Source organism: Coturnix japonica, chromosome 1 (genome assembly GCF_054131305.1).
Source record: "Coturnix japonica strain WE chromosome 1, WE-NBRP24, whole genome shotgun sequence".
NCBI lineage: Eukaryota > Metazoa > Chordata > Aves > Galliformes > Phasianidae > Coturnix > Coturnix japonica.
The window spans coordinates 85,617,264-85,645,046 of NC_140663.1; the positions used below are offsets into that span (position 1 = coordinate 85,617,264).

At 34.8% G+C, this 27,783-nt stretch overlaps 1 protein-coding gene across 3 annotated transcripts in view; it reads right to left on the reverse strand.

The window, feature by feature from the left end:
* Window positions 1-27,783, reverse strand: part of CADM2 (cell adhesion molecule 2) — a 590,946-nt gene that overhangs the window by 232,785 nt on the left and 330,378 nt on the right. The window lies entirely within an intron of this gene.

Sequence of the window (27,783 nt, forward strand, 5' to 3'; positions counted from 1 at the left end):
TTATAAAAAGAAAAAGCAAGATTTAAGGAAAAGAAGGGAAAAGACTACGATAATGATCTAGACTAGCAAGTTCAGAGAACCAAATGCATAGAAATCTCAAAATGTTGAACTCACAGTCACCTGTATATTCAGCGTTCAGTATTGAAGAAGTATTTCTACAGGTGGTAAGAGATAGAGTATATAAAGAGATAGACTATTCAAGATTCTACAATAAATACAAAAGTATAGTTGGTATAGCAGCATGATGAGAAAGTTCTTATCTTACCAACAGTTACTTCCTTACTGTCATTAAGATTAATCTCTCCTTTGCTTCTTTCTTCTAACACTGTTACAAGCTTTTTATGTTACTTATATTAGGAAAAAGACAGTACTTTGCATATTGTATTGTATATGTTCATTGCACTTCTTAGTCCCCACTCTTCCTCCTCATATTTCTTCTTCTTTTTAGTGAAAACACAAAGTTTAACAAGATAACAAGATATATTTAACAAGATAAATATATACACGTATATTAAATTATATGTATGCATATCACGTTTTATAGACCAATGTCATATGTATGCATATCACGTTTTATAGACCAATATCAGATGTTATATACACATTATTTTTATATCTGCTTATGTAAGATAACCATATTCTATTATATAAATATACATTCAATATGCACAGCTTCAAATTACATATATACAATACATTCCATAAAATAGTATACAGAGCAATGTGTGATTTACTGTATAATATACAGGTGTTTTTATGTATGTTTGAACAACAATTAATAAAATAACTGTAAAGTAATGGAAATAATTAACTGAAAAAAATATAAATGAGGATAGTTTCACGGCATAATTGGCAGAAGCTCCTGAAAATAATTATTATAAGAAATTAAACAAACAAACAAACAAAAACCCAAATAACATTATTTTGAGTCCTTAAAGTATTTTGATTTTTAACATGTGTTTTAAAACATCCTGTAAAAACAGAGTGGATAAATAATTACCAAAGGCATTCTCAGTAATGTGAACCAAAACCTTCTTGGAAAACATAGCAAACAAACTCTAAACTAGCTGACAAGGCAGACAAAGAATCTACTGCATAGTTCTCATATATAACTTGACATCTCTACCACAACATGTGTCTTCTAGCCAGAATTATCGCAGAAACTCAATGATATGAGCCCTTTTTAGCAGCATAATACTTATATATATAGTTTAGCTTAAGTCTTTGCTGGAAATTGAAAAAAAAAAACAAACAAAAAAAACAAAAACATTTTGAAATACCACCCATTTCTAGCAAAACTGATGGATTTTGAGAGAAAGAATGCAAAAGGATGCCAGTGTCACTATGTCGGTTTTGCTCTCAGAGCACAGCCAAAAGAGATTTGTAGCTCAGTGAATGAGAAGCAGGAAAGCCTCCAGCTGTGAACATGTGCTCTGAGATACTCACCCAGGTCCCTAGCAGCTCGCTGGGTAGTTCTCCAAATTACTGTACTATGTTCAGACCTTGCCCAACTCTTGGAGCAGGCCAGCACAGACAGTAAAAACACACACAGTGCTATTCCTTTTCTAGGAAACACATGAAACCTTTCAAAGGATAAGTCAATTTCTGAGACATTCATACATGTACCTTGTTTCATAAGCAGTACAGCTCTTCCAGTTTAGAAGATGTTTTTGCATGCAGTCAGTCACAGCATAAATGCAAACTGGCAATACAACTACGACTACTCCTCCTTAAAAGCCTCATAAACCTTCTCTTCAAAGAGATTTATGAATAATATGATCTAAATAATTCATGGCACTGCAGATGCCAGTCCAAATCGCCTCTTGCTTTTTAAGGTTTCAGTTTGTAGATGTGTGATCAAAAACCTTCATCAGTCATGATAGTGGCATTTGTACTCACTCCAAACAAACCACATTTGCATCTGAATGCTTTTCATTGAAATGAAAGATGTAATATGCAAGCCAAGTATCAACTAAAAGGCATTTTAAGCTATTTAAATTCAGTCAAATTAAAGGTTGAATACAACCTAAAATGTCTACTCTCAGAACAGTAATTTGACACATCATCACTTTTTTATTAGAGTACCACCACACTTGCCACAAAATTTTAAGCATCTTTGCAGTGCTGCCTCCTGAGGAATGCTGAGGTATATAAAGTAATGAAGAGAAACTTAACACTCCAGTTCTAACACTTCACTTGTACACGTGTACACATAACCACAAAGCTAAAAATGTTTCCACATGAAGTCAACATTAACCTTTCAGAACATAAAAGTCAAGAACTTTCTAGGATAGTTTTGAGCAAAGAGATACCTGCCTAATGTATTAGATTCTCACTATATTTTATGAATCACGCCCCCTAGGAAGTTAAGGGTAATTCTTTGCCTCATCCATTGCATAACTGTAGTGCTAATATTTAAAAGCACTGCAAATAGGCCCTCCAAAAATTTCAAATTGAAGAAAAGAGAGCATTAATAGCTCAATCATTCCACATGGAAGTAGTCACAAGAATTTCACCTTGTACTTCAGGACATGTTAGCAAGAGAAAAAGCAGTGGAACTAGATTATTTATTTATTTATTTATTTATTTTTTTCTTGCCAAAGAAAATAAATAGATAACCAGAACTCTCATAAATTGATGATAATACAAATTATTTTTAAAAGCCTACTAAGATCATAAAATGACCTTCTGTTATGAACTTCAGTAGGTATAAATGAGATAACTATTTTTAATTGTCTGGGGATTTTACTATAAAACTTCTACAAAAAAAAACCCAAAAAAACAACCAAACAAACAAAAAAAACCAAAAAAAACACTGCCACCACAAACAAAACTCCTCAAAGTCTTCTAACCACATTTAACAATTAAACAGACAGTGAAATAAGGTAATTATCACACAAGATCCCATATTGAATCACATCGCAGTTCAATCTTTTAATCTGAAGTGCATCTCTGGTTGTGTTTGTTTTGTTTTGCTTTTCAGTAATAACCTATCAAGCTACTTATCCAAAACATATTGTATAACTTGAGGTCTTTGTTTTATGCCCCTTAAATTTAACTAAGTAAGTAGTATTTGCACCATACACAAGATACACTACCATAATCTCAGTCACCCAATCTTATAATCTTTCATATTCAATCTATACAAACGTGATTTTAAGAGTTGACTAAATTTGTATAGAAACATATTTACGTAAACAAAAAGTATTAATTATAATTATTATTTTTTTAATGTGCATGCTCTAGAAATCAAGGCTATTCCAAAGCACAAAGGTAAAGACTTCACAGGAAAACAACAGGGAATGACTTGTGGCAGACTATCACAACATAGCACCAGCAATATGAATGCTAATGAATAAAGCTAAGGAATTATGCTCCAGCATCATATATTGGAAGATGACACTGATGAGGGCAGATGTAGAAAAATGATTATCAACTTCAGACCCCTAGAGCAGCATGAATGAAATCACATCCTTGTGTTCTGGGAAATAAAACGGGCAACTTCAATAGAAATAAAGACAGCCCTTAATTATCTAAAAGTAAATTGGGAGCAGCCCATGATAATTCAGAAGTGGCATTATTATAGAACACAATGCAGAGTTAATTCAGAAATCAGTTTGTTCAAAAATATCAACAGCTGGGTTTAATAATAGACACGATGAATCAGAAATGAAGAAAACCTTGAGACGAAAAATGATTAAGTAATTCCAATCATACTATTAGATTTACAACTAAACAATGGCAAAGAAACTGTATGCTAAAATAATTTAAATAAAGGAAAACAATAATTTAGTTATGCTAAAATAATTTAAATAAAGGAAAACAGTAATTTGGATTGATGAGCTGCCAAAAAAAAAAAAAAAAAAAAAAAAAAGTCTACACTATTATTGTCTGGTTGTGGTTTAGGTGTATTTGTTTGTGCTGTTATGGTATTTTCAGCAGTGTGTGAAGACAGGACAAGGGGAAATGGCCAGAAATCAGAGCATAGGAAGTGCCGCACGAATGTGTGCATCATGATGAGGGTGACGGAGCACCAGAACAGGCTGCCTGGGGGGGTTGTGGAGTCTCCTTCTCTGGAGATTTTCAAGACCCGACTGGACTCCTACCTGCGTGACCTGGCGTAGGGAACTGGCTTTGGCAGGGGGCTTAGACTTGATAATCGCTGGAGGTCACTTCCAACCTCTACAATTCTGTGATTCCTTCATTATTTTTAAATGTTATTGACACAAGAACAAAATACCCACTTGAATGAATAAAATACTTCAATGTTTTGTGTTGTTGGTTTTTTTTGTTTGTTTTGTTGTTTTTTGTTTGTTTGTTTTCGTTTTTTGTTTTTTGTTTTTTCTTTTTTAAAGTTTACACTTTTCTACAAGCTGGTACCTCTGCTCATATTCAGTAAGATCCCCTGAAAATTCTTTCAGTGGTTTTATAATTCCCTTGACATAAGATGCTTAAATTCCATTTCCTATGGGAAAACTTGGGAAGAGCACCATCAGACTATGGGATAAATAAAGGCACTACCACTGGCAAAGCAAAAACAGCTAGTGGCTGCAAATTTAGTTACAGTGGCTAGATATTTTATTAATAGAATTATGAAGTTAAACTTAGTACTATGTATGGTCTAATTTAAATATAAAAAGCAATTCATTATGAAGGCTGATTTGTTCTGTGCCAGCTGCAGAGCTCTATGGCAGCAAACGTGAGTTTCAAAGCACTCATATTTGGTTCTGCAGACAGCACAGTACAAGGAGATTGCAAAGCTTCCCTTTACGTACTATGTAAATGTTTGTTTAAACTGTCAACCAGTAGCTTAACAGTAAAATAGTCTCTCATATATGCTGTTCTTTTAATACTGATTTCCAGCAAGAAGAAAAAAAGGATGAAAGGAATAGCTTTGAAAAGATGGTGTTTCACAGTGCAGTTTCTGAAACTGCTGCATATTTTTTCCACCTTTCTTCTTCTCCTTTCTTTCACACATAAGGGAGGCATACATGCAGAAAGAAGGATTAGCATGGCATTTTCTGTTGTTAACTGTTATTTTGGTAAGTTACAATTTCTATTTTCCTTCTTGAAAGCACAGATAGAATAGCTTCTAAGGTCCACAATTTGTCTGCCACAAAATAGTGAATACCAACTACTGTATGCTGCATATAAAGGTAAATTTTCAAGTTAGATTCTCTTCAGAAAAAGGAAAAGAACTAGAACACTGACAAAAAAAATGCCACTCAGGGTAAAATTCAGCTGTCAGAAGAAAGCTTCCAGAAAGTAACCAGAGTGTAAATGTTTGGGCTCTGAAACAACTTACTGTAAATATACATGTTTTCTGGAAGTGTTAACAGCATATTCGAATCTTGCTATTTTTGTATTTTACATTTTTTAACATAGGAACTAGGAAAATAAATTTTGCACAGAGTCAATACTACATATTTCATCTTGTGAATGATAGTTCAGAAACTATTTGCATTATCACATGTACTTCTACAAAAACTAGAGCACATGATACACATATAACTCAAAGAGAGTTCAACAGAAGATGCTTTGGAAACGATGAATGAATCCCTCTAAAAGGACATGTATGTCATTTATTCATTGAAACCTAATGTCTTTGTTCAACTTCTATGATGCTGTCGTTTCCTTTAATGACATATATTTATTTTATTTTATTTTATTTTATTTTATTTTATTTTATTTTATTTTATTTTATTTTATTTTATTTTATTTTATTTTATTTTATTTTATTTTATTTTATTTTCATTCTATTATGTTTTTCTTTCAAAGTCAAACAAAGTCATTCTGTTGACTTTCATGGCTTTGAATCAGAACTGTAACCTAACAGACAAAATAAACAGGTGAGGGAAAGGAAGGAAGGAAAATGTTTTGGTCTGTCCAACACAAACATTTAATTTGTAATTAATTATATATATATAATTAAGCTAAATGTTTATATTCAAGAAATAATTCAGTTTGGCCAAGGGAAGAAATCTAACATCCACTGAATATGACAGATGTTTCTATTAACTTAAGAAGGTTGAGTCCAGAAACAATTATATCCTATTCCATGACTGAAAGAAAAAAATTAGTGACTTGAGAAAAGTAAATGAAAACAGAAAACAGTTCTGGAATTATCTGTATAAACTGTTAGTAGCCTTGGCTACAAGAAGTTATACTTTTTCAGCATCCAATAATATACCGATTATGAGTAGGCACATGTACATATTATTGTATGCTTATAAGCTAAGATAGACACTATTAGGCAATGCATATTATTAATAAATTCATGAATAGCATTATCAGAGATGGTATGTCAAACAATAGGAACAAGTTCTTTAAATACTTGTTATTCATGAGTGAAAACATACAGCAAGTTTCAGGAATCAACGTACAACCACTTTTGTCACAGCAGACCTCATGAAGCTAACTCAAAACACATTGTATGTTAAGAATTAGTTCAAACAGCAATAAGATGCTCTAGCTCTTGGCAGGTATTGTACATGGTTGATAGGGTGTTCACGGCATTAGGTTGAGAGGCAGTTCAACTCAAATGGAACTTTTCATCCTCCCTGAAATGCCAAATGCCATTTCACACTTTTACCCTAAAATTTAGATGTATGGAGAAGCAGCTTACAGCTAAGGAAACTACTACTCTAGATTTCTGCAACCGAGATGTATGAGATCACTATATAACAATATACATTGATCACACATATGTAATATAAATAGATGTAGTTGTTCATAAAGCTTAAAACCTGTCTGGGTGCACAGACATCAGATGTCCATGAAAAAATACGTATTAACAATAATGCCAAGTAAATATAAAAACATGAGATTCAAAGCACTGGAGAAGACATTAAGGGCATAGTTTAACACTAAAGCCCATAATGACAACTTGAATTAAGCGCCCGTAACTCTATATGGAATGTTACTGCCCTCTGTCCATCCCCCAGTCACACGTTCTCCCACCAGCATTAGTGCAAGGGAAGAGCCATGTGAAGGAACTGATGTAACCAAAACCAATTCTGGATGCAGATAGTTCTCTGTATGTACTTCTACCATGTGTTTCTTTACTGTTATACACTGGTTTTATACTTCACTTTCTGAAAAAGCCACACTGCTTTCTCCTTTCATTTTAATCAGAAAGTATTACATGGCATGCATTACAGCTCTTATCAGAAACATGGAATATCAGATATAATCTGTTGTGTATCATGAACAGAAAAGGATGCTAACATAACTGAAATAAAACAAAAACAGCACACAAATAATATCTTTCAGCAAACAGGTGGTATTTGAGATAATTACCTCAGTGAAATTGCTGAATTAGACTGAAGTTTAACTTTGAAGTCTTAAGTTCAGATGGATTACATATACTATCATTCATAAGCTACTTCAGATACTAACTTATATGGGCTTATTACATAGATCTTTTTTTGATGGCAGTAGTCCAAAAGTCATCAAAGGGCTGAGGGAAGAGAATGCAAATATATTCAGTCAACCAATTAATTTATTAACTGAAACAAACAAACAAACAAAAAACAAAACAAACAAAACAAACAAAACAAAACAAAACAAAACTGTGAGAGGCATATGAAAACTATCAAATTTACTTTGAACTTTATTCCCTGAGAGTGAACAATCTGGCTCTACGAAATGCAACTAAACTCTCAACTGCAAAAAGAAGCTATTTTTTCCAAGGCAGAGTTTAATTAATTTACAAAATAACTGCTGTGAAAGTTCATTGAGACAAATATTGAAGCTGCCTTTTTAACAGGTTGGATAATTTTGTGATGATAAACAACACTGGCAGTTTTGTAAGCAAAGACAATGATGTAGGAGTAATTAAATCTCATGCAGCAGAATATAAGTAGAAACCTTCTGCATCAAGTACACCATGGACTATTATTAATAACATTTTATTCATATTATAAATCTAAACTCCCAGGTGAATTATGATGCCTGACCCTCCTCTTAACTTATTTGATGCTGACAAGGACAGAATGTTGGACTGGAGGAATCCCTTGTTTGACTCCACCTGACAGGCCCTCTGTTTCCAGGTGAAGTCCTACAATGCTATAAAAGTAAATGCAAGTGTCCCACAAACTACCTTCACCTCATCTAACTTTGCAGGTCCATATAATCGTCATTGTTATATATATAACAGCAGTAAATCATTTGGGATAAATAAAAATGGGGATGACAAATTAACTAAAGAAGGAAATGTCTTGCACTGCCCCAAACACTTCAGTGTGATAAAGTTTTAGAAAATGTAAGTAAATACCACAGATCCAGCAAAAGAAATAAATAATGGAAAAGGGAAGAGAAGTGAAAGAAAGTACACACATATGTGGAAGAAATGTTCAAAAAATGGCATCAAATCTGAGTGTCCTTTCATGACCCAGAAATTTAGCAAATAAAACCCTGTCTCTACATACAACATTTCAGAATACTTCATAGTATGCATATGATGAAGATGAGAAAAACAACAACAACAACAACAAAAAAAAAAAACCTCCAAAATTAAGTTTATCAATATTTAATTAAAAGCAGTCCAAGGAGAACACCAGCCACTTATATAAATAAAATGAGAAACAGAATTACATCCTGATCACTTTTTGGTATCTATGGTCAAATACGTGATAAATTACCAAATACCAAAAATTATCGATACTTTGTTAGTTGAAGCAGTATTTTAGTTGAAACAGTTTGAAACCAGTGGTGCCTATAAATATGCCTTCCCACCAATAGAAAACACCACAGCTAAAGGAAGTAGTAAATAAAAGCCAACAAGGTAGTTACAGTGAATGTATATGTGAATGTAATGTGAATGAAAGAGTGTTTCAAGTTGCATGCAGTATTCTCATATATCTTTCATGTCTTCCACGTGGCTTTCAGGAGCTGTCATCTGCAAATGCATAAGTACAATACATCCTCCTGAGTTGGTCCATACTTTCTGTCTGCAATGAATTTAAAGTATATTTATATTCAGAGTTAACATGGTAAAAATAAGCATTTTCTTCTCATAAACAAAACAAAAAGTAGAAACCCGAGCCATTAAGTAGAGAGTTTCCCTGAAAGAATTCTCGGTATTTTTAGTCCATGAAATAAAGGACATTATCTGCACTACAGGGTAAAACAAAACAAAACAAACAAACAAACAAACAAACAACAACAACAAAACAACAACAAAACAACAAAAAACAGACTAACAAAAACCCCAAAGGAGAACAAAACAAGAAAAATAGGTCTTTTGTTAACAGCTTTGTTAGCCTTGGTTAAAATAGATTAATGTGATTACTGATAGCCTTGGTTAAAACAGATTAACAACATCCTATCATCCATTTAGGTTTAAGAGAGCTCTTCAGAATTACTATCAGTGACATGATAGAGAAGGTACAGCTTCCAAAAGATACTAGATACAAAGCTCCGTTCCCTTCATGTACCATTTCTGTTCAAATGGTACAGATTGCATCTTTTACAGGGCTCCTAAGTAACCAAATGTAATAAAACATGTTTTGATCAGAGGTTCAAGCCAGACAAGCTCTCAGACTGTTCTATGGCATTGATACAGCTTCTGTTATGATCCACGACAAGTGATAGGCAGAGGTAAAATCTTTTAATAGATCAGTTTCTGTACATCGAAAAAGTGAATTTACCATAAAACAAATAATAGAAAACAACAGCAGATTATCAAAGTAGGTAGCTCAGAGTTTTCACTCTTGCTGTTTCAAAGTCTCAGAGGGCTGTGAAATAAATTACAGGTGTGCAGTCAGTACAGCAGGGTGGCATTGCCCGACTGCTGTAGCTCATCAGAAAACACTGGCATCCATCCATCTTCACCTGAGCTTTGTAACTCTTGTTAAAATCTAAGCATTATTTCTCTCTTGCACTGAGCATGATGACAGATGCACTAGCTTCAATCCTGCCACCGTAACAAACAGGGCTAGGAATCTGCTCACCAGCAAAAGCATTAGTGCCATCATTGTTGGCAGCTGTAGCCTACTTTCTGTTAATAACTTTTACACAAATGCTAACATGGAATCCTTTGAAGAGTCAGTCACCTCAGGCAGTCGCTGTTTTAGAGGAGTCATTATGATGCTCTGACCTTGCAGCAGTCAGATGAAAAACTTCAGTTTTCATGAGAATAGTCAAAGGCTAAAAGAAGCAGCCAGAAAGGTTGAAGAAACCTCTTCTTTTGGAGATGCTGAAAATTTGTTCAGGCCACAGCAACCTCATCTGAATTCAGAACTGCAATAGTTCTGTTCAGGAGGTTGATCATGAGACTTCCAGAGGTCCTTTCCAGCGTAAATAATTCTATAATTAAGTCCAGAAACAATCATTCATGTTCCTTGCAGTAATCTCATATTCAAATGTATACCCCTGAACTTCAGCTCTGTCTCAGGTATAAGAAATGATGTGTTGGGTGCACAAAAAGATTAAATGGACTCCAGCACATAGCAGAAAATCTGATTTCACATAAAATTACAGTTTTCCTAATTCTTACTGACTGCCTTGAAAAACATAAAGAAAGAAGGTACAACTAACACTGAATTAAGTTAGGATTAATGATACTCTCAAGGGTTTCAACAGTTGAATTGGCATGGCAGGTTTTAAATATCTCCAGAGAAGGAGACTGCACATCTGCTCTGGTCAGCCTGGTTCAGGACTCCGTCATCCTCACAGAGAGGATGACACCTTTCTCATGTTCATCTGGAACTTCCTATGTTCCTTTTTGTGTCCACTGCCCCTTGTTCTGTTGCTGGGCACCACGAAAATGAGCCTGAGTCTATCTACTTGACACCCACCTTTAGATATTTATAAGCATTGGTAAGATCACCCCTCAGTCTTCCCTTCTGCAGACTGAACAATCCCAGGCCTCTCATCCTTTCCTCATAAGGAAGATGCTCCAGACCCCTCATCATCTTTGTAGCTCTAAGATAAACAACCAAACAAATCAGTTTTACCTACTTCTTCCTACTTTAACAGTAAAAATATCATACTATTGCCACATTTGCCCACTGTTTCAAATATTCACATAATCCAGCAATATTATCTCAAATACACATTGAGATTAGCCTTCTCATTCCAAACAAGAAATAGTAGTAAAAATCTATAACACAACATTGCTTAAAATTCATAGAAACAAAGAATGTTTGGAGTTGGAAGCAACTTGAAGTTGCCTTGTTACAAATCATCTGCCATGAGCAACAACATTTTCTTCTACTAGACCAGATATCCCAAACATCATCCAACCCATCTTTAATCACTTCCAATGACAGGGCTTTTACAGGCCTTCTGGGCAACCTGTTCCAGTGTCTCACCACCCTCAATTAGCTTTTTATTAGCAATTTTGCAGAATTTGATTCTACTTGTAGTGAAATGTATCTACAATAAATATTATACAGACCACTCAATCACTTCAGCATTGCTGTCAACACATTTGCCTTCATTCAGCAGTGTATTTGACTTCAACAGGTACCATATCTGATTTCCTTACACTTACAAGGTGCATGGTACCCAAAATCTCATGAACTTTATCTCTGTTCCTTCATTTCTGTCAAAAAATATGCCTTTCCTTCCTGGTGTCAATTCATATTCTTAGTAATATTTAACACTCTAGTTCCTGACCTTCAGGGCTACAAACTGTATATTACCTCATGTTGTGTGTAAGATTACAGATGCTGAAACTGTGTTTTTCTTTTTGCGTGATTGCAACAGGAAAAAAAAAAAAAAAAAAAAAAGTAGTTCTCAAGGAATTTGTGAGAACAAGTATAACAGGATCAATATTTTATATTTGAGGTTATTAAATTTCTACAAAAAATCCTATTCATCAAAAAGATCTACACATGTATCCTTCCAACTTTTAATCTCTTAAGACATGCACGGCATTATATGAGTAAGTCAGAAAAATCAAAGAAAAACATCCCTGAGAATGGTTAAGGGTATGAGTTTAACACTGTATTGATCAAGTACTTCTAATATATTGGAACTCGACAGAAAAGTCCCCTGCCCCTAGAAATCAATGTAAGATGAATCTGCTTGGACTTACCGACTGGGAAACTGCACTATTGAATATACAGACAGCAGGTCAGGCTCACAGCTTTGCCATGGCAAGGGAGCACTGCAGTGCACATTACAGAGTCTGGCTGACAGGCACTGAGAGCAGTCTGATGCATCTTCACATTTCTGCTTCGTACTTCTTGAGACCCCCATGTAGAACAATTTTTGTTGCAACAACCCCTGTTGCAATTTTTTGTTGCAAATGCAACCCCACGTAGAACAATTTTTGCTCATGTGGAGCAAGGTATGGGCTTCTGCCCTTTCAGAACAGCAGAGAACAGAAAAGGCGAAGGAGAACATCATGCAATTGTAAAACTTAACCTTAGTCACCCTGCTGTCAAAAAAAAAAAAAAAAAAAAAAAGTATCTCGACTGATAATTGGAAAAAACAGATAGAACCCACAGCCTTTAAGCTGGGCTTTGTTTCTGACTTGTTCTTTGTAGAAGCCTGACTCTCTTTTAACAACTATGGAATCTCTTAACTGTTGGTGCTTCTGGGCAAGTAATATGCGTATTTTCTGGCATGCAGTTTTGTTGCTGAATTGAATACTGGTTTTTTGGCAGATTCTAAGTAATTTATAGGAAAGAAAAACAAGAAAACTCAGAAAATTTGCTTGCTCATCAGTACTATTGCTGAAAATTTAATCATTAAAAATGCACATACATGAAGCCTAAGTGGTTAGTTAAAATAGGTTGCAACTTCTTATTTTTAGAGCAGAAGCTAATGGCTAATACATACATTTGAATTTGGGTCATTTACCTAACTGGAAAAACAAGATAATAAGACTTTACTGTAAGAAGCAAAATACAGACACAGGACTACACACTTCTTGCCTTGAGAAGCATTGACCTTAGGATGTGTAATATGACTTTGCAAAAAAGGAGCAGGATTCATGAGTGGTATAATGAGGAAGATATTTCTGAGAAAAGGAAGCATGAATAACAGCACAGGAAATCTAATAAGCAAAGCAGGGGAAAAAAAAAAAAAAAAAAAAAAAAAAGAGGGATGAAGAAAGAAAGGGCCTAAAACATGAACATTAATCGGATAAATTGGAGTTAGGTTAGTCTGGTAGAAGGATAAGAATGACCAATCATATTAAAATAAACAAAAGGAAATCAAGCAAACAAACAAACAAAAACCTTCAAAGATATCCTTGAGTCTAGTTACAGAAAACAATGACTGGAAGCTTCCTTCACATCAACGCAGCTAACCCCCTGTACCTGTTATTATGAAAAGTGTATGACTGGCTCAAATAATTGAGGTCTTTTCATAATTATTCTCAAGAGTACAAGGAGGGAAAGAACAGAAAATACACATCAGAATTACGTACAATAAATCCCCACATTGTTTTCAGTCAAATTCCTGATTTTCTTCAACTCTCACCAAATGAAGTCAGGGCAATAACACATCATGAAAACAATCAACTCTTCAAGCAGGACCTTTTCTGTATCTTACTGTGAGTCTAGGATCACAGTCACAGAACTGTAGGGGTTGGAAGGGACCCCCAGAGATCATCAAATCCAGTCCCCCTGCAGAGTAGGCCCCTGACAGCAGGCTGCACAGGTAAAGGTATCAATTATGTTAGAGAACACTGGTCATGATATTCATGAAAATTTTGTGAAATTCTGTAAAAATAACAAATTTCAGTGATGCTGATTTTGTTATTTTCTAAATCACTTTTTACCCAGCCAATCTGTTATAAGAGGTGACATGTCATGGTCACCTGACTGTTGTGTTACACGTAACACATAGCTCACATGTCATCTGTCAGGAGAGGAAAAAGAGGTAAGAAACAACTGCAGCAAAAATGTCTGAGGTGTGCCCACCAGAAGATCAAGTCAGGAAGAGTACTCTTCTTTTTTTTCTTCTAATTTAAAAATATTCCATTTAAGAATAGCAGAGGTGATTTGTTCCAACCAGCTGCACTTAGATTTCCAATTTTTTATTTAATATGGAACTTCCATTTAATAACTGCTTTAAAAAAAAAAACAAACAAAAAACAAAAAAAAACACTTGTTTTTTAAACAAGAACAACCTTTCAGTAACTTTTTAGTATATTTTTTGCAAAGTAGGAATGGTTTACATACTATGAAAATTACTTTTTTTATTTTGTTAAATGCTATTTTTAGTTTTAATGTAGAAGTTGTTTTCAGAACCATTTAAAACGCAAGGGGAAGCAGAATGGCATTGTTCCAGTTCATCTAGAGCTAATGGTATTCTTCTGAGATAAACCTTCATAGTTGTTTTGTTGTACTAAAATAATTCACATAACATAACAATTCTAAGAAATGTCCATAAAGAGACTAGAAATCATGGAACATGCTGATAAATTAAGAAGTCAAAATTAGCACTGTTGATAAGGCTCACCTACAGATGGCATTGCCTACTTGTACTCACAGCTGCTAGTCAGGTGTTAGCCTTACTTTTCTTTACTGCAAAGACAGCTCAGATGTTTAAATAAATAAATAAATGTTAACATCTTTTTCAGGTATAACAATGTAACAGGGAGAAATAAAAATAAAAATGAACACTCATTCTACAAATGCACAGCATTCTACTTGGATTTTTAATTTAAACATTCTACTTTTCTACCTCCCCAGAAATAAGCCAGCAGAGCCTAGGTTTATCAAACAGCAATCCGTTCCCTTCAGGGGCCTTGTCACATAGAATTTGTTATTATATGTTCACTCTTCTTTAGATCCCTACTTGTATTATTTAATTTTTACATTGGTCTGCAGATACCAAATTTGCTGCCAGCCTGACAATGTCCATCAGATGTGTACTAAGAATTAAGCATTGAGAACAGGAGACGAAAGGCAATCCCTTTACTTTTGAGAGGGAAAAATCGGATTCACTAGAATCAGCAATCAGCTTACGCTAGTAGGCTGGAGAATATTTTCTCCCTGTAAAACACTGCACCAGCGAAGGTGACCCACTGTCACTGTCATCAGTGCTGAAACATACCATCCACTGCCTCGCTGTGCTCACACCCACTGTTTGCTCTCCATAAACACTCAAAGAGAGTTGATAAATGCCAGTGTGGTACCATTTTTTCATATGGAGGAATTCAGTGACACACCTTTGCTTCATAAGCATTTCTGCATCAAACATCACTCTGTCAAACAGTCCCTCTGCTGCCATCTTTCACATGGCAACAATATGTAACGGAATATTGGTGGGAAGGTTAAACCTCTACTGCCATATCAGCATTATCAGCTTCTGACATCGGGGGTGAGTATAATTCAATATCACAGTATCACAGTCTGGTGCAGGTTGGAAGGGACCTTAGAGATCGAGTCCAACCCCCGGGATTCGAGCCTCCTGTGTAGCAGAGCGGTACTTCTACCACTTGTGCCACTGGGGGGATTCAAACCCAGGTCTCTGGTGTTGCAAGCGGCATTCCTACCACTGCACCACTGGAGGCATTACTTTCAGAAGAGCCTGTATTTTGTTAAAGACCATCCCCTGGTCCCTGCCCATGGCATGTCAGGATGGCAAACAAAGTAATATTTAAGGTCCCTTCCAACCTCAGGCATTCTATGCTTCTATGACTGCTTTTTAATACAAGCAAGTTAGAAACATCTGAAATCTCTTCTTTATAAGCCGGGATACCACATTTAGTGAAATCTACCATACCTCCAGTGAATAAAATTTCAACACATTAATTAAATAGCACTATAACTCTACAGATGGAAGCTTTTCTTGCTTCAACTGTAGCACTTAGTTGGCAAGATAAATTCTAAAGCTCACCAAAGTATGCTTCAGAGACATTCAGCTTTGTGTTCTTCTATTAGTGTCCTTCCAGGTTAAGCACCATTTGTAATGCAGATTCTAACACTTGCAGAAACACAATGTATTAAAATAATACTGACCTTGATTAGTACTCATTCCTGTGTAATTCCTATTAATGCAAATTATTTGTTAATGATATTCTTTTACAAAAAATCATGATTTTACGTACGAACAGTTCCAAGTTATTCCCACACTTTGTAATTATTTACAATATTTTGAAGAATTATTTAATATCTGCAATTATCTAACTCATTTTTATAAGATAATTAATGCAAGACAAAAGAGAACATGCTGAATCTATTAACTATTTTGTTAAATAATTTGTTAACTAAAAAAAACAGCAAAAGAAAAATAAATAAATATAAATAAAGCAGAGAAATAGTATGTGTTCACACACACTCTTATTGACAATACTCACAAAACTACAGAAAGGTACAAGTAAATTGTATAAATTAAAAGCCACTTACAAAGGTATTAACATGTTAGCTATCCTGAGAAAGGAATACCTCATGAGACTACAAATACCAAAGTTTTGGAGTAAGGAAGTGGGAATTAATTCTTACTTCTTTGAAGCTTTATGATCTAGAATACATCCTCATCACTCTTAAGGGAGGAAACAAAGATACATTTCTATTTCAGTAAATAGTGGAGAAAACATCCTCATAATAACTAAGTGAATTAATGGAGTAGCTGTCATCACAATAAGTACCTAACACCATCATTTCATTATATTTCTCAAAGAACACTGAATTTAAATTTCAATATAAGGATTTAGAAATATGCTATATAAAATACAGAGCATGAAGAAACAATGTGAGGAAAGGAAAACTTCAGGAATATAAGAACCATTAAGCTTAAAAACAGGAACATGAGCAAAGCACAATGCAGTAAATTGGTCACAGAATGGGTTGTAATGCATAGCTAGGTAGACACCAAGAGGGAGCTTTCAAAAAATAAAAGTAAAGAAAATACAGCACAGAAATGTTCCAGAGTGGGAATGAACATGTGATCCTCTCTCATTCGAGAGATGGCAACCCATGCTGCCATGGTAGTACTCATAACACCACACTTCACGAGCTAAGCCAGGAGATAGGCAGGTTGGAACATACTAGCAACAGCCACCATGCAAAATCTGATGGACATTTCACAAAACAATTTCCAGTCTGTGTGAAGAAGGAGCTAAGCAACTGTAAAGATAGGCTCAGAAAGGAGAAGCTACTGTAGAGCAGCCTTTGCCTGAGGTATTCAGACTCAAGTGCTTCTCTAAGAAACAGCTAGCAGCAATTTCTTAAAGGGGAATCATTTGCTGCTGTCACCTTCAAGGCATGGGACCCAGTTGTCCCACTGTGCAACAAAAGCAAACCCAAAGGACTGGCTAGGAACAAGGAATCACAGACAGCTCAAGGCCAGCGGGAATGTTAGATATCATCTGAAATTCTCTTCCCTTATGTATCTGGACATCACGTAGAAGGGCATGAGGTACAAAGTACTTGGGGCTTAGTTGTTAGCAAAGGAAGTCCTTGAGAGGAAACGTTAAAGGCTTATACTCCACAGAACACAATGAATCAATCAAAGAAAATTTTCTTTGCTTGAAACTGTCATAACATATCATGTCATACAGATGATCTGACATTTCACATTTATATAAAAAGATGTAAACTATTTAGCTCTTTTGTTAGAGCATTTCAAATACAAGTCTAAGGTTGATTTTTTTTCCGCTCTTTCTTGATAATGGTATTACCAGTCTTCACTGAAGACAATCATATTGTTAGTCAGAAATTCCAGAGGTATTTCTTGGGATGAACGGTTTTATTGGAAACACACATTAGATATTGCAGATGTTACATTGAGTCTTCCCAGTGTGCTCACAAATCCTAAAATGTGGCACTCATGACTAAGTACCACAATCACATTACTAAACTTTCTGTCTAAATCTTCAGTCTAGTTCAAGTCTGCTGAGATGGGTACTCCAGTATACTGGGCTCTTCCACCACTAGGAAGCCTGTGGGTATGTGACAGTGATTCCACCATGTGATATGATGGGAGCTTATGTTGTTCAGATTTAAGCAACTGCCTGGATTCTTACATGAAAATTTGTCCCTATTTTAATATCTCCTAAAACAGGATAAACCAACTCTCTAAACATTTATTTTCTTTATTTCCTTGACCCAAAAAGATTTTCAGTGTATTAAGTATGACAAACAGTTTCTATGCACCACTGAAAATAGAACAATAGGAATTTAGACAGGAAATTTTATGGGTCTTATAAAAGGCAGAGTATTAATCAATATAATGATAACATTTTTTCAACCAAATGACCATAACACAAGGCAAATGTATCAACTACTCCAACAAGACAAAAGAAATCACTGAATAACCAAAGAAATGTTTTGTACTTAAATATGATTATAGGAGCAAGTGTTACCTAAGTAAAGGACTTCCTGGATTCTGATGTTATGCAAAGCTTTTGCACACAGTTTCTAAAGAATGGATGTTCAGGGGTGAATCCAGCTAACAGCTAAGACCCCATCCTGTCACTCACTTATTCTTTCCCAGTAGAAGGGAAGAGGGAAAAAAAAAAAAAAAAAAGAAAAAAAAAAAAAAAAGGAAGTGATACAATCACTCACACTTTTCCTATCAGAAACTGATGACCACACACTCTCTAAGGAATGACTCCATTGCAAAACCTCCCTCCAGTTTTATTGGCAAGGATGACACTGTAAGGCATGGCATATCTCTTGGGTCAGTTCTGCTCAGATCTCCTGGCTGTGTCCCCTCATAGCTTCCTGACCATCTCCAGCTTCCTCCCTGGGAAAGGACAGAGTGTGAAATGGAGAAGGCAATGTGCAGGCACTGCTCAGAAACAGCCAAAACAGAGGTGTGTTATCAACATTACTGTGGCCACATATCTGAACCAGAGCACCGTAGAGACTGCTATGGAGAAAACTGACTCCATCTTAAGCAGACTCAATAGAATTGGCTAAAGACCCTGTCTTTCAGTTTAGAAACGGCAAATTTATTTTATTATTTTATTTTATTTTATTTTTAATAGTAAAAATGTGAAGTGATCTACAAATATATAAAATGGATATAACATCAGTGTCTTATTAGCTAGACACCATTGAAACTTCTGTAATAACAAGATGACAGCAAGTAAATTAACAGCTTGGAAAGAGAGTTAATTGGGTAAAACTTACCAAAGGAACAGACTATAGTAAGGAGGATCTCCCTTTCACAGATGAGTAAATAAATAATCCTTCACAGTTCTATCCAAAAACAAACAAACAAAAAAAACCCAACAACCTTCCAAAAGAGGAATCCACACTGCATAGTCACAGGATTTTAATAATCACTGACAATTATGTGAAAGATAATGGTGCATGAATTGAAAGCAAGAAATCAAATGACTTGTTGGCTTTGCCCTTACAATGCAAAGAGAAGGAAAGGACAATGTAATACAATTTTATATCAGCAGTAGTTTATGTGTCCACACGTTGGTCACTGTTGTAGAAATCTCATACTAGTAAGAAACAGGAGACAGTGATGGAATAGTGAGCAGTATTTCTCTTCACACTTGAAGTTCTAATATTAATTCCATGAAGTCAGAGATTGAAGATACAAGAGTGCACCACAATAAGTAAAAAGGCCTCTGATCAATGGAAAGAGAGACAATAACAGTTTGCTCCCTGAAGACTGTTGGGCTCAGAATATGGATTGTTTGCACTCAGTGACACAAAGAAGCCAGAAAGAACCTCTGCCACTGGGAATACCTACACTGTATTTGCAACACCTACTATAGAAACTTATCTGTCTCTTAATGACAATGCTTCCACCTAAGTGCATAAAATTAGTTCTACTGCAAATAAATTCTAATCTTTATCCCATAGTTAGCCTTCATCTCATAGTTACACCACTATCCCTGATGGCTTTTGCCTAACAGATTTCACCATGCTCATCTACTAAAATATCTGTTTCTGCATACGAAATTATTTCTACCACCAGAAACCACACAGCTAAAAATCTCCTTAAATTCTTCTGTGAGTTGTGAGACCCACTGAAGGATTACATTACGTCTCCTTTCGACACTCTTTCATCTTCATGATCACCAATTTTTTTTTTTTTTTTTTTTTTTTTTTTTTTTTGGTTTTGATTCTTCTTCTAGTATCACATCAGAGAAAAAGGATCAAATTTCTTCCACTCTCATTTCTGGTAAACAAATAGCAGCAGTAAGCTTGCATTTGCAATTGCCTGCATAGAATTTTACTGAGCATACAATATTGTACTGGTTTACAGTTAACCAAAGAGTGATATTAAATGGCTTCTAACATAGTCCTCCTTATGCAGTGTAATTAATTTTATTATTTATTTATTTTTATTTTTTTGTTTCCTGAAGGAAGCCCAAGATTCAATGAAGAATTTAATAATACCAAAAGTTATTTGGCAACTATTTCTGCAGATTAACAGCAGGATTTAACTAAGATTGTAATTTTATAGTATGCTGTGAGTTGCCTTAATCTTTCCTCAGTAAACTGACTAAGAACATAACAGCTCAAAACACTCAACAGTCCCAGCTGCAACACGTTCCTGAGAATATCATCATAATGACCTAAATCAGTTTGCAATTAACAAGTAATTTCTTAGGATTTCTACAGGGTGAATGTTATAAAGAGATTTTGATAAGGAAGTATAGCTAACCACTGATATTCTCAGAATCGTAGTCAAAGAAATTCAAGCTCTAATTTGCACTGGCACTGTCATCTGTGTTAGACACCAGGAAACCCAATTACATTTCAAGAGATAAAAATCCCTCACCACCAAAGACAATTTGATGGATCTTTCTTTTTCATAGTGCATTGATTCATGGTATAAGAGACTTTTGCTAACAGCTGTGAGTACTATGGATCCCCAAGCATCAGATGGACTTGTTAAAGCAAATACAGAAAAGTTAAAATTGAGATTAACTGCCAAAAGATTTTTCTTAGCCTGACATTCCTACTCAGGTTTCCAAAATAAACTTTTCAATTAAAATAAATATATAAATAAATAAATAGTTTGAGAATCACATTGGGAAAGATTAAAATAATGATGAGTGTCAGGAAGTTAACTGCAGAAACTGTATGCTGCTCTACCTTGTTTATACATAACCACTTCAAAGGGGATAGAAAAAAAACAAAAAACTAAGAAAACAAGACAGAGTATTCATTTCACATTCTCTCCTGAAAACCATCTCCTCATGACAAGCAGTATATATGTTTTTCTGCTTGCTCTATGATCGTTAGCATATGCTATGCGCTGCCCCAGGTAGGAATAAGCTGAGGGACCCACACACTGCCATTACTTGCTACATGCCCATCGACAAAGTTTATACACTGCATTCTTCAGTAGCCTTTATTGTTATCATATCCAATAGATATATCTTAGAAGGCATGCTTTCACTGTACTTTCTTTGAAATTCATACTCAGAATTGAAGAAGGACTTTCAGAATAAACATTTGAATCATCTGAAAGGTTTCGTAGCAACTCTGAATTTTCAGTAGCTGAAATAGAAACATTTAGCTGTGATGCTTATAGAATAAAATACATTTTACAGAACCCCTGGAGGCAGGCACCATAGTTCTCTTTGCTTCTTACTCTAAGATGGAAAAAAACGTCTCTTGGAGAACATGATTTTGCCCAGCGACAAAAGAAAATGCAATTATATGCAAAGGAATCAGTCAAATATTCAGCCTCCACCTTCAGTGCAGTCAAAGAGCAAATCACTGCAGTTACAGACATTGCTCCAGTCTCTATCCCCAATCAGTGGAACTACACTGCTATGTTCATTGCTGCCACATTTGGAAGCACTGCTATTCAGAAATGGTCTATACAACTGCTTTCCCTGTGTTAAGTCAATGAAGCTGGAAAGTTGCTTCAATTTATTTTATGAGATATATTAATCCTGCAGTGCTTATTAAGCAAAACTAGGACTTTCACTGATGATAGGACAAACCTGCTATTTTCAGCTCCAGTAAGAAGCAACTGGACATCACCATAAAATTATGACCTGCCCTGAGACAGCAACAGGTTATGCAATAATTTCTGTGCTTACAAATTAAGCTTAATTTGCAAATGGATAAACAAATTGGCAAATAACTACAAAGTGAGGCATCTTGGTGGCCGACAAGATGATACTGACAACCCTAAATAGCTGAGCAGTTGGAAAGCAAAACGTTAGAGAACAGGCAAAGTTTTCAGCAGGAATACTATCTGAAGAATAGGTTTTGACTGTTTTGTAGAAACCACTCAAACCATTACAATCTCTGTGTTAAAGCACACAATTACTGTCACATCAGCAAAGCTGCCCCAGAAACCAAGGTGCAAAGTTGTCTGTTTCTCACTTCTAAAAACAAGAGTTTATTAGGAACTGGGCTCATATAATGTTGGTTATATTAGAAGTGGGAGAGAACGAATGATAAAATCATACCTGTTGCTTCTTCTGGAAAGCACATTAACACACTATTGAATTGAATGCATATGAAAAATACAATCACTTTCATACTTCAAAGTACTTTTTGCTGAGAGATATGAATGCACATTTTACATTTATATCTTATTTTAGCTTTGTCTTAAATTCTCACTTTAAATTCTTGGTCAGAATGCTGAAATTTTAACTTGTGAGAAAATCACAAGTTCAGTATTTTTCAATAAAATCTCTGTCATTTTTATGTGACAGATGTTTCACACATCCAGCATACAACATACATACAGTGCCCTAATGCAAAGGCTAGCTGCTGCTGGATTATAAAATCTTCCTCATTGTGAATGGTAAATTTTTTTGAGAACATAGCTGTACCCTCAGTGAACAGCATGTAAGACTGTTTTTGCTTAAAACCATTACACAAACTTGAGTAAACAGGCAAAGGGTTTTGAAATTCAATTAAAAATTAAATATATATATTTAAAGAACTGTAAGAGGAAAAGAAGTGAATTTTTGATCACATCATCATAGCCCATTTATTTACAGATATCTTTTTATTATATGAGAGAATTTTTACAGAAATTAGAAGTGTGGCGTATAATATATACAGCCAATAAAAATAATTATGGAAATACAAATTTTAAACTCAGAGTAATCTTTTTGCTCCTTGAATTAAAAAAAAAAAAAAAAAAAAAAAAAAAAAAAAAAAAAAAGAAGGAAGAAGAAGAGAAAAAGGAAGCTTCAGGGCTAAAATCTGCTACATATTTTAAAAGCATGTTTTACTTCAAACACATGAAAATTCTCCCTCATTCCACAGAAGATTTAATTACTTTCCCAACAGGGCTTTGCACATTTGTCTTGTACGTACTTTGACAAATGTAGGAGGCCATTGATGTGCTCTACTATCTCCTTCTGGAATAGGGCATTTGCACCTGTAATCTTCACAGCAAAAACACTTTTATAACTACTCTCTCTCCTTTTCTATCCCCTTCAGCTCAGTGCTCTTAGCAAGCTTCCTTCTGTTCTTTCAATCTTCCTAAAGAACATTCAAAACATTCTTAATTTAACTTACTTACCAACTATTACCCTTTCTCATTTTGTTTTAATTCCAGCTGTGCCCCTCCAGATTTTAAAGTTCAGGTAATCCAACTTCCAGCTATATCTCTCCCACCTCCCCCCCAGCAGCCTTGCCATGCCTCCCCTGCCTACTTTCATTACTTCCTATGTTCTAGTTTCTCTTTCAGTAACCTTCAGCAAAGGCTCCTCATTTCATCTCAGCTCTCTGCAAGATCACTTGAGACCATCTTTATTCATGTAGGTCTTATAACAGCATAATTGCATCCACAAATTCATATAAAATGTATTCACATAAAATTTCTAAGTTCCTGTCACACTGATTCTGCTTCTATTTTACTGTGTCCAAATTCACATGCCATCAAGCTCCTCCATTGGCTTTTTCTTACACATGCCTAATACACATCTCACAGGTACAACAGTTCAACTGAAGCTCTTTATTTCACATCTATATTTATTTATTTATTTATTTTTCCTTACTTCCTCATCTCCACTTTCAATCTAATTCATTAATTTTGTATAATATCTGCCACTCAGCTTTCTAAGTTTTACTTAGAACGGCACACTGATCCCTCTGTTACAACATTCACTTTGGAAGTCTGAGATGCCCTCCGCACTGCATCTTTAAGATACTGCTTTTATCATCTTTCCTAAAGAAAAAAAAGACCAGCCTTGTGCCCACGTTGCAGTATTTCTCACTTCATCCTATGGAACAGTAGTATTGTCCTACTCAAATCAATTCTAAATATAGCAACTAAAGAAAAGACTTATCAAAGCAAACATGTGGCAGTACCCTGCTAGCAATCACTACTATAGCACACCTTCTAGACCACCTCAGGGAAGAAGCATGTTGGCATGTATATGAGAACTTTTGAATCATGACCTGAACCTCTGTCTGATTGATCACCTGAGGAGAGCACTGAGTCAGCCATGTCAACACAGGTGAATGCAATTCATCTGTGTGACCAGAAGGGATGGAGCCTGGCTGCACCTCACCTAGACCTCATATAAGGGCTGGCTGTCTTTCTGGAGATCACTCCTCTTGGATTTTCCTTATAAGACTAAACAGGTGAGCATTTTCCACTTGTTTCTGATTATTCCTTTCTAACCACACCATTCTACTGCATATTTGTTGATTTTACAGCATGCAAATTAGAAATGCATAAATCTCTTTCATTCTGAATCACGCAACAACTACATGCAGTACCAAGAAAGATCAACTGTACTTCATCAGCACTTTTTAAAAGCCATTCAAATCATTTTCTTCAAAAACAAAAGTTCTCTTGATTTCTGTTTTTTTTTTCTTGACATATCCCATTCTCTGCCTGAATGGTAGGATATCAAGTTCTACTTGGCAATCCATAATGGAAGCCTCAAGGGCCCATTTAATGAAGGAAGCAATTCTATAATCTGGAGAATATGATGTATTATTCCTCTTGAAATATCACCTTAAAAGTCACATTTTTCATAAGGTCAGAATCACAAAAAAGACACCCTTGAAACACTGCATTACTGCCCCTTCTTCTAACTTGTAACATTACACTATCTTACTGCTCACCATTTCTGTTTGAGTCTGTTTTTTTGCTTTAAGAATAATTTTTATATTCTTAAAAGACATGCATCTTCTACTTCTGTGTTCACAGATCAAGTAATACACTTCCTAAAGGAATTAATTATATATACTACTGAATGTGAATTCTTATTGAAATCATTACTGTGACTAGATCTTAAAATAAATAATTAAATCTCAATATAAGACATGACTAATGTGTGAAACAGCTAGAGCGTGATTTTTATTGTAAGACCATATTTTAAGATAGAAAAGTTTTTATCATGTTCTTAGATACTTCTGTACCAGGAAGAGCTAGGTTAGAGGGGAGACATGGAGGAAGGGATTTAGAAATTAAAGATTTTTAAATTCAGCCTTATTCTGGAGGAAAATTATTCTTAAATAACTTTATTTAGAAGCAGTGTCTAACTGCAAATATACTCATTAAGTAATATTTGTGCACATATGAAAACTTACTACTCCAAGAACAACAATCTCTTCATAATGTGTTCTTGTGTATTCCAGTTTCCTAATTAGACTCTTATCTATAAATACGTAGCTTATCTATGGAATCAGCTACTTGATTCCAAAAGTAATTGTCCCCTGAGAAATTATCTTCAGAAGATAATAATACAAACAAAAGAGTTTATTAGTATGTTTATGCTTGGCTTTGAGCAAGGCCGGCAACTTGTGCTAGAACAGAAATGACTACTAAAGCATCTGATTCTAAAATTGCATGGATAACAACAATATTATGTAGTTTTGGTAATATTGCTGCTTCATCAGATATTGCTTGTTGCAATAGCTGTATCTAATAACAGTGATAAAGAAACGTTTTCAAAAGGTAACAACTAAAATAGAAGTTTAAAACAGTTAGCAAAGAACAAATAGTTTCATAGCATTGTCAAATCACTCTTTCAAAGTAAACTGAGCTGTGGCTATCAGTCAGCAATGCTAACTTTTTATATGGTTAACTATATACAGAATCATGGAATCACAAGGTTGGAAAGGACCTGTAAGATCATCTAGGTCATCATATAGGTATTTATGAAAACCCATCTGTCTTTAGTCAAACTACTATTCAAATCACAGTCATTTAAAAATGGCAAATATGCAAAGACCTTGCAGGAAGCTTGCTCTTTCAGCTTGTCCTAACTCTCCAGACTGGTGTAGAACAGGGCTTTGCTTTCAAAAAGTACCTTTTTCTCATTCTTTTCACTTCTCAGTGGATTTGCTACTAGAATTCATAACTAGCACATCAAGTCTTTTTCACCCCTCGTATTCATTGCTTTAACTTCTTTATGATGTCAGATAATTGTTTTGGCCTTAGGCAAGGAATGTGCTTTCTGCTCAGAAAGATGGCTGCATAGCATCTCTACAAAGGAGCCAAATGAGGAAAAATGAGATAGTTGAAGAACATTACATTTCTTTATCGTATCAGTTATTGAAGGTAGACATTTTTATGTCATATAAAAAGAATATTAATAAGAGGTCAAAATATAACACTAAGTTCTTTGTAGTAGCAGCAATATGAATCATGATTATGAAATGCAAAATAAACTCATAATTTAACAAATACAGTAGCAGAACCGATTGAACATTTTGGATACAGAAAACAAGTCCTGTCATTAGAAAGGAATACAAGTTGTTGAAAATTCTGGGAAGCCCAGCTTCTGTTGAATCTAGATCTATTTTCTTACCAAAATATAAAAAATCTCGTTTCTACTGTAACCAATATAATCTGAGATGTTTATAACACCTACAGAGTGTTTACACTTAAATAGCATTATTCCTTAAGAGAGACAATAGCCTATTTGATTGCTGAAATGAAATAACAAACTCAATTTTTTTTTCAACAAAGGCAAAGTCGTATCAGCTCATTTCCCACTTATATGTAATTAAGAGAAGAGAAGAAGCAGTGCTTAAAACCTGAGGGGAGGTTTCTGGAAAGCTGAAGGGGGCTTCCCTTAAAGTTGTATTACCTATGGAGTTATTAAGAGATAAGAATTCTTGAGGATATCAACAAAGTAATGTAAATAAGAAGGAAAACTTTCAGTGTCTCATAACAGTAAATTTAACTATTTCTTTTTTAATGAACAAAAACTAGTGTACATTTTCTAGTCATGTGCAGAATATGCTAATGGCTAACAGCTTTCTTCGTTTGAAAAACAAAACAAACAGACAAGAACAACAACAACAACAACAAAACAAAACAACAACAACAACAACAACCACCCCTGGAATTACATACTTTTCTATTTTGCTTCCTGCTTTGTTTAGCACAGTATCAGTAATTACCAGGTAAACTGTAAATGCTGTCTCCTTGTGCTATTAATGAGGAAAAAAACCTTACAGTCTATATTCTTTTTAATTACCAAACCTTAAAATGGCTTAAGGGGAAAAAGAAAAAATAATCAGGTGAAGCAAACACGTAACTACTCTAGAGGTTTTGTCTTTTCATGTTTGACTGCAGTTTTCAGTTGCATACAAGAAAAATTCTGAAGTCATCTTAAGGAAATTGAAAGTGGAAGCTGTACATCCTGGTTAGTGATGCCTGAGGAGATAATTATTCAACCAAATCCATCAATAATATTATTTTTAAACCCTGATGATGGAGGAAGATGACTGATGTTACATGGGCCCTATGATACTTTTCCTTCCAGATTGTCCTTTATAAACCACTGGGATCTACCTATCTCATGCTGATATGATCCAGAGTAAACACTAATCACACAAGACAGTAAAAGATCAAAGTATTATGGTCTGATTTCCACACTGACTGTTAAATATATGTGAAAAGATTTCAAATAAAGACTGAAAACATTCCTCTTAGCAGATTAGAATTTGTTTGTATTGA